Source organism: Dermacentor variabilis, chromosome 4 (genome assembly GCF_050947875.1).
Source record: "Dermacentor variabilis isolate Ectoservices chromosome 4, ASM5094787v1, whole genome shotgun sequence".
NCBI classification, from domain to species: Eukaryota; Metazoa; Arthropoda; class Arachnida; order Ixodida; family Ixodidae; genus Dermacentor; species Dermacentor variabilis.
Window position 1 is genome coordinate 71201572 of NC_134571.1, and position 8353 is coordinate 71209924.

The 8353-nt window shown below is 45.9% G+C and overlaps 1 protein-coding gene across 1 annotated transcript in view; it reads right to left on the reverse strand.

Annotated features, from left to right (window-relative positions):
• Positions 1-2407, reverse strand: part of LOC142579336 (uncharacterized) — a 162717-nt gene extending 160310 nt beyond the window's left edge. Inside the window, exon 1 of the mRNA XM_075689414.1 lies at positions 1985-2407. The gene's annotated coding sequence lies outside the window, so the exon portion shown is untranslated. The remainder of the gene's footprint in view (positions 1-1984) is intronic.
• Between the last annotated feature and the right edge of the window lie 5946 nt (positions 2408-8353).

The window sequence follows — 8353 nt, forward strand, 5'->3', positions numbered from 1 at the left end:
CGCGCGCGCGTTGCCGTTGATCTCACGCCCCGGCGGGGAGGACGACGAGAAGATGAAGAAGAAAGGAGAACCGGCGAATGGGCAGAGAGCGAAGGGCGCCTCGTGCAGACAGCCCTCCTTGCCCGTCATCTGTCTCGGCTACTCTTTGGTCGTCCTCTTCTCTCTCTATTTGCACTCAGGCCGGCGATTGAAGCGAGCGCCCGCTTCTTCCGTAACGACTAACACCTGGAGATGATGAAGGAGAGGAAAGCGGGGCGTACGCCGGACAGGCGTAAACAGAGAGATGCATTGCGCGTGTGCATGGACGCGAACGATGGCCCGCGAGAACGGACGTTCGCGAAAGGGACGTGCACGCACTCCTTTTTTTTTCTCTTTGTTTGATTTTATCTTCTAAGCACGGGCGCTGAGCAGGGAGAGTTATCACTTGACGTAGAACGGGACAGCGCTATAAGGACGGGGTGCAGCAGCGGACAGGAGCAGATGAACGCAACAACGACGCTGCGCAGCGCGAAGGCGACAGCGTCGGTGTCCTCTGCTTCTCTTTGCTCCTGCGTCTAGTCCGTCGCACTGTTTCTGCTTTTCCGATCTCTCTCCCTCTCTAAGTAGGTAAAAGGTGTGTCATATCACGTGAGCGTCGACATGGCAGTGTTTTCATCAGCCCTGCTATTGTTACTTGATAAATGCTTATAATGTATTATATTACATAATAATGTAATAACATTATATTATATATATTCTTGCTGACAAGCAATATCATTACAAAGTGCAGAGGATGCGCACCTATCCATTTCTTTCTCTCTCGATTTTTTTCTTTTTTTTGGTATCTGTCTATAGACTGCTACAAGGTATCTTAAACCATAGAAATTAGGAACAGGTGGCCCACGCGTCGTCACTGCGTCAAAGTTTTGAGGTTTGACGTATTCACGGGCTGAGAAGTTGTGTAATGAGGAGTAAAAATAAGAAAACTGCAGAGCGATACATTTGAAGAAACACCGAATATCAATGGAATTAAATGCATAAGTGCACACGCTGCGACGCGCACGCGCACGCACACACACACACACGCACACACACACACACACACGCACGCACGCACGCACACACACAAGAACGTTCTGGGCTACTCATTGCTAATGAAACTGCAGCGGCGTTGACCAATTAATTTTCCGTAGAGTCCCTTGCACGAGCGGAGGCAGGCGGCACGGCGCAGTCCTGTAATGAGCGGTACGCGGGAACACATGAAGTGAGCCTGTATAAACGAGTGCGACTGCAGAGTCCTACGCGCTAAAGAAAGAAAGAAATAATGACTGACGGAAAGAAACGCGTCTCAATTGCAAACTCTGCGCAGGAGCCGCACGCATGGATCTTAACGCCACGTCAGAATGACCTGCCGGCAGACACGCGCAAAACGAAACAGGTAATACGCACAACGCGATTCCTATGACAAGTCACCATCCGGATATTTGAAAGAAACGCCGTAAGGTTATTTATATTACGACAAGCTCTTCAGCTCAAGCCTTACCAACAACGTTGTTAACAACTCACTCTAGATGCGAAATACAGGGCTTTAGCTTATTAAATAACCCTTTTAGCAAGTGCCGGAACACTTGCCCCAGTTCCGAGCCGGGGAATTCTAAACGATACCTCTATGCAAACTTGAAAGAGATAGCCAATAAATTTCATCGAGCTGCAGGAAGAACGGCGTGGTACTTCCGCAAATAACAGCGATGAAATTTGCATCCTCCGCAACGCGCAAAGCACATGCGCGCTGTCACCGTAATCACGTGGCAAAATGAATGAACGAAAGCGATTTCAGGCCGAAGACACAGTTGCACTCCGTACGCAACCTGAATTTAAGTAGCACGGACGAGTCCAACCACACTTTGCAACTCCACGAAACAAGTATGGTTACTAAGAAAACGGAATGCAGAAAAAAAATATAAGCAAAAGAGAACAGAGGAGACGACATTGGCAAAGCACTTACCGATCCCAGGCAGTTCTGATTGGTTGGGAGCGCTTTGCGATCGCCAACTCTCTCCGAGACGACGCAGGTTTCGCCTACCGTCCTCACAGTCAAGTCTGCCGGCGTCCGCACCAAATAAAGAGAGAAAAAATCCAATGGAAGGAGACGGGGGTTCCGATATGTGCGACACTCACACACTCAAAGCCATCGCTACCGCTTGTCGGTACATCGAAGCACTGGCCGCTAGAGCCGCGTCAACACCCGCGATCTCGGCGTTACGCCGGCGCCGTCAGGCCCGTCGACGCTGTCAAGAGGGCTTCAAAGGCGCCGACCGCTACGCTCGCTCCACATCGGCGTACCGGGCAAGTGCCAGCCAACTTCGGCAATGACCGCTCCGCGCGGCGCGTTCGGTCGTTCCGAAGGAGAGCCGCCGCGCCGGCAGCGCGCCACCCCTCCTAGCGGCCCGATGATGTCATACGCGTGACGTCGCTCCCGCCGCTTCTGCACTCCTAGGGACATCTGGTGGCGCTAGGCGCAACTGCGCGCGGGCAGTCCCTCGGCAATCTCGGGGAGCATTTCGAATCTGCTGCATGGCGTTAATACGTCCGAAGGTGAAATTCGTGACGAACCGGAAGTTTGGGACCAAATAATTTGGGAAAGTGGCGTGACTTGGGGCACTGCACTCGCGCACGCGCTATTTCTCTATGAAGAATACCTTCGTATGTATACACACATCCTGGCTGCGCGTTTTTAAAATACCTCTGGAGGGGAACAATTTTGGACAGTAAATACGGGATGCATTTCTATGCATTTCTATGCGAACTACACTTCAGCACCTTATATCTGAGTGTCCCGCTTTCAGTGCGCAGCGCATGTCGCTAGTGAGAGACTACCATCTCCTTGGCCTGCGGTGTACGACACTCGACGAATGTTCGTACCACAGTGGTTGTGCGTCTAAACGTGATCAGGCTCATCGCGCTCTACTTACTTTCCTAGAGTTAACTAACTTAGGTTCACGTTTGTTGCGTAAAAACTACTCTATTCGATATTCTGTAGTAGCGTGACCTTCAGTGACCGTCCCTACTGTGTGTGATCTGTACTGTGTTCTACTTTATTATTGAGATTTGTCCTGTTGCTCTTCCGTTCCTCTTTCCTCCCCTCCTTCCTATCTTCCATTTCTCTGTTTCTCCCTTGTGAAGAGTAGGCAGGCGTTGTACCACTTCCGGTGGCAGTTGCCAGCCACCGTTAGTTAACTCTAGGAAAGTAAGTAGAGCTCGATGAGCCTGATCACGTTTAGACGCACAACCACTGTGGTACAAACATTCGTCGAGTGTCGTACACCGCAGGCCAAGGAGATGATAGTCTCTTACTAGCGACATGCGCTGCGCACTGAAAGCGGGACACTCAGATATAAGGTGCTGAAGTGTCGCTTTCACTTTCCTGTTAACTGTACATATGGGTTCAAAACAAATAATCATAATACGAGAAGAAAAAGTCGAAGAAGAAGAAAGCAAGAAAAACAAAAGCAAAATGAGGAAAAAAAGAGAAGAAATTCGATTTCAATATTTCCAAATTTGTTATCCTTTCCTAAACCACATGCTTTGCTTCAAAACAAAGGTCTCTGAGATTGGTCAATTTTAATAGTAGTTGTAGAATATCTGTCTCACTTTCTCCTATAAGTCACATTTGTCTTCCTCCGTTTCAGCTGCTGCTTTTTGGACACTCCTATGTACCGGGTAAGCGGCATAATACATATACAGGAGCAATCAAGCAACAACCGCATCTTACAGCGAAGCTATATTAATAAGGCTAGAAGCGTTCGAAATTGTTATATGCCAGTTTGTACGCTTTTCTGAAAAACTAGATCACTCACGAACGTTATATTTTGAAAAAATGTGAGGAATACTAGGAGCAATATGCAGGTAAACTTCGAACCGTTTGTGTGTGTTTTAATAAGAGGTTAAATAAAAATTGCTAAACGCTTGTTTCTGGTCCTTCAAGAGGCGTTATATATGAAACGCTTACGAAGTTTCGCTGCTTCCCTCGGAGAACCGAAAATGGCAGTGATTTCATATCTAGAGAAAATTGTGGTTACTCTATGTGTGACCTGTACGAAAATTTGAAGTGTGTAGGTTACTTATGAGATTATAGATAGTAATTAACATTAGTAAATAATGATAAAAACAATGAAAGATTAATAATACATAATAATAATTAATAGTTAATAATATTGTACTTCGTGTTTGACATTTTGTTTCTGTTGGGTACCTGTATCTGTTTCGTCCCTATTTGTTATATTATATAAGCCGTGTTTGCGTTTGCTGTAGTAGCATATAATTTTTTTTTCACTCTATGTCTCATTCGGGCTTTTGTTCTTAATGACTGGTACTTTTTCGACTGCATTTTGTTATCTCTATATTCCATATCGCTACTTTACATACCTACATTTTCTGTATTGTCACTTGCAATGTATCGTTCACTACTGCCTAATTCTGGCATTCAGACTGGCAGTACTTTGTTAAATAAATAAATAAATAAATAAATAAATAAATAAATAGTAGTCTTCTCCCAATTTTGATGCCTTATACAAATCGTGCACCTTGCTTCCCTATATCCTTGGTGAAGTATGCGGGACACGTTGCTTATTTTTCGATGGAATAGGAAGCACGCTGTGAGCGGAGAACCGTAAATGTTTAATCTTTGTAGGTTAAGAGCAGCGTTTGTAGAAAATTACTGATACAAGCACCCCAGAGTGCCTCGCTGCCGTTGTCCGCAATGACACCCAGAGCCCTAAAGATACTGCCCGAGACACGAAGTTCAAATTATACTTTAGCCCCCTACTCTCACAAAGCTATACAAATGCTACCTAGATAAAATTTAGCAAGAAAACGGGAGACCGCTAGGGCAAACTTGTTTGAGATGTTAAATGTGTGTATATAAAATACGGTTTTTGCAAAAACATTTCAAAGTAAGTGCTCGAAAGCGTCACGTGACCCTTATTAGCTATGTTTTCTAATGTCCCTAGAGAACTCTGCATTACACGAAGTTTATATTTGGTGGGAAAGGGGGATATTATATGTACTACGTGTGGCAAAGCTTTAACGTTTCTCGCTTAACTGAAGCGTTGCAAATAATTACTAACCTTCCCTCCTTTTATTTTCATTTCTTTCGTTTCATTTTTTCACCTTAACGGCCCGAAGGCATTACGTAAGGGGAGGGGGGTTCGTTACGTGGTTAAAATCATCATCATCATAATCATCATCATCATCATCATCATCATCAACAACAACGACAAATATGCAAAGAAGTATTTATTTATTTAATGCGTTATACCACGTTCTTAGCAGGTTTCTCCAGTGTCCTCGCCGAATTGAACAAAGAAATTTGTTAATATTTGGTTGAACTTAGGGGCAAGCTGCTGAAAGTGTGTAGGACAAGTTCAATGTGGGGGTACTAATTCGGCTTTACCGACGTATGCGAGAATTCGGACCGTTTTAAGGGTCTCCCACTGTCCTGGCAGAACTATGAACGCAAGAAGTTAGCTAAAAAGGGGCTAGGGGCATTATGCTCAATGTCCTGAAGTAAAATGTGTGGATGAATTACTGCCGTTGTAAAAAGTCCGTAAGTGCTCGAAAGCGTTGCTGCATGCGGGGAAAGTTTCAAACAGGCCAGAGATATACGGGCAGAGCTTTAAAGTGTGTGATTTAGTTAGAGGCAACTGAAATTCTTATTGCACCAGCTCGAAAGAAGAAGCTTCGCTGGAAATCGGGTTGTAATTCTGCAAGATCGCACAAATAAGTTTGCTGTCTTTTTATTTTGATGTGTGTGTGTGCAATAACATAAGGTCGCCGCCTTCAATGGTATGAATGAATGAAGAATAGATCGTTATGTTAAGTAATGACCAACTTGTAGCCTAAACTTGGCGAAGAGATATTCAGAAAATGGTAAATGAAATGGCGTGAACCCTGCTTATTTGGTCCCTGAGCCTTTCCGCTCCCGCCGGTTTGGTCTGCAATAACACCACGGGAATGTATCCGAACGGCATTTCACAGTCAGACGTCATTATTTTTCCCCTCGCAGCGCCACTGTGAGACGCGATCGGCCATTCAGGGTAAGTCAGAAAATGTGGCCCACAGGGAAAGGCTAGAAAATAATGGAACAATTAGGTGGGTGATTAGGTGGTCAACCATCTAATCGTGTTGTTTGTTCGTGCGTTCGTTCGCCTGTCTGTCTGTCTGTCTGTCTGTCTGTCTGTCTGTCTGTCTGTCTGTCTGTCTGTCTGTCTGTCTGTCTGTCTGTCTGTCTGTCTGTCTGTCTGTCTGTCTGTCTGTCTGTCTGTCTGTCTGTCTGTCTGTCTGTGTTTGTTTGTTTGTTTGTTTGTTTGTTTGTTCATCATTGTAATCACAACCGTTTCCTCGCGTCTGCTGACCTCTGAACATGGGTTTGGGCGCACGCGCACGATGTCGCCGGAGCTCTAACGGCGTAATTTCGCCATGCATGCACTCACCGACGCCTGGTGGTCTCCGGGTGAGACAGTTGGTTGTTAGTAAGCGCTGTTGTCTGTAACCCTCTCCTTGCCCTTTTGTTTAGCGCTGTTTTACTGCTCGGGGGTGATGTTTACGCTGCGCAAAAGCGCTGGCTTCGCGCGCTTCCTATCGCTGCTATTGTTTCGCTCTTCGAGCGAAACTAACAGAAGGCTGCGCACCTTTAGGGACTTGTATTTGTGAACGTACAACGAAACTGCCACTGCTCGTAGAGCGCGCTTCCCTCTCAAATTATGACCACATCCTTTGAAAGACGGATCAATAGATATTTTTTGCTCAATTTAGCGATATGGGAATAAAACTGGCGCCCCCCCTCCACCCCCGCCCCCTATGAAGAGGCCACCTAGATCAAATTCCAGGCAGGACACGTCGCCTGCAATCGTTGGTGCCGTGTAATCCCATTTGTCAAAAAAACAAAAGCACTTTCGAATCGAATCAGACGTTTCAGACAGCGTTCTGTACACCTTTCTGTACTGCACAATACTTTCTATGAAATTTCCACGTACTGAGCGAACAATGAGATCAGCGTGTTTAACCTGCATACGCGTTTTCCACAAGCTGTCGAGGTCAAGGAGCATAATTTCGTCATAAGGCGTTTTCGTGGTATGAACTGGCAGAAACCTGACGCCATACAGATCGCGTGGTCGCTCTTTCTTGATAGTCATGCGTAGGAAGTCCTGGTATTAGAGGGATGCAGAAGTTGATGGAGAATATGCCATGGACATTGCCTGACAAAAAGCCGCAGGTGTTTTTAGCTTCCACGCCTGATACGCATTGTTAAATTTTGTGACCACCCTCCTGACGCTTTTTAAACAGTTGTGTACATATCTGTAACAAATAAACAATGGTATAGTTTCTTGCTTGCCACTGACCTATTTAGTTTCTCTGAAGCCTACTTAGGTAGACTATTCCGGAAAGCACTTTTCTATAAATGGCGCATGGCATCTGAAAGGGCTAAAGCGGATGATTGAGAATACACGGCTCTTTGTTTACCCCCATGGGCGAAATTAAACTGAACGACCCAATGAATACGTGCAAGGCGCCATAGCCGTACGCCAACAAAGTGCTCGACAATATAAAATTCCAGCGAGTAAACTAGCTACTTAATCGATGCGTATTCCCACGTCTAGCTTAAACGCTCAGGGCATTAACATAGTATTCATTGGTGGGAAACAATTCAGGAGTCACCTCGTATTCCTCTCTGCTTTACTCTTCAGTTCGTGTCAGTTGGCCTTGCGCACTGGCATGAATACGCCATGCAAGCATTGGAGAGCTAAAATAGTAGGTGAGCTTCATACAGCGAAAGCCCCGTTGCACCGGTACCACCATGAATAATGGGAGGGGAGCACAGAAAAATTGTTTTCAGGACCCCGGTATTTGCAATGTGCGGATTCAAAGCTGATATGTGGATACCTGTCAAGTAGGTTTTGCGTTGAATATTCAATCTTGCATTCTAGAACATTCCTCAATATCAACTCAACAAAATAGACGGCATCGCTGCCCATCGGCTGAGGTGGACGCAGGGAAACTACGCGCCAAATACCTAACAACCATTTCGCAGTCAGGTGATCGCACCGTTCACCGGAACACACTGGGATTGAGAGGCGTGTTTCTCAAATAAGTCTTCCTTGTACGAAAAACTGAATAGCCTTGTTGAAGCTCAGACTATGCTAAATGTTCGAAGTTTGCTGCTCCTGGGTCTGCAGTGGATGGGGATAGTGGGTTTTGGACGCACCCCGTGACAAAGAATGTCCGCGAGAAAGATGCTTAACGATGACAGTTCGATAACTGGATGGCCAACCCAGCAGCTATCCATATTTGCGACGCAGAGGCGCTTCACAGAAAG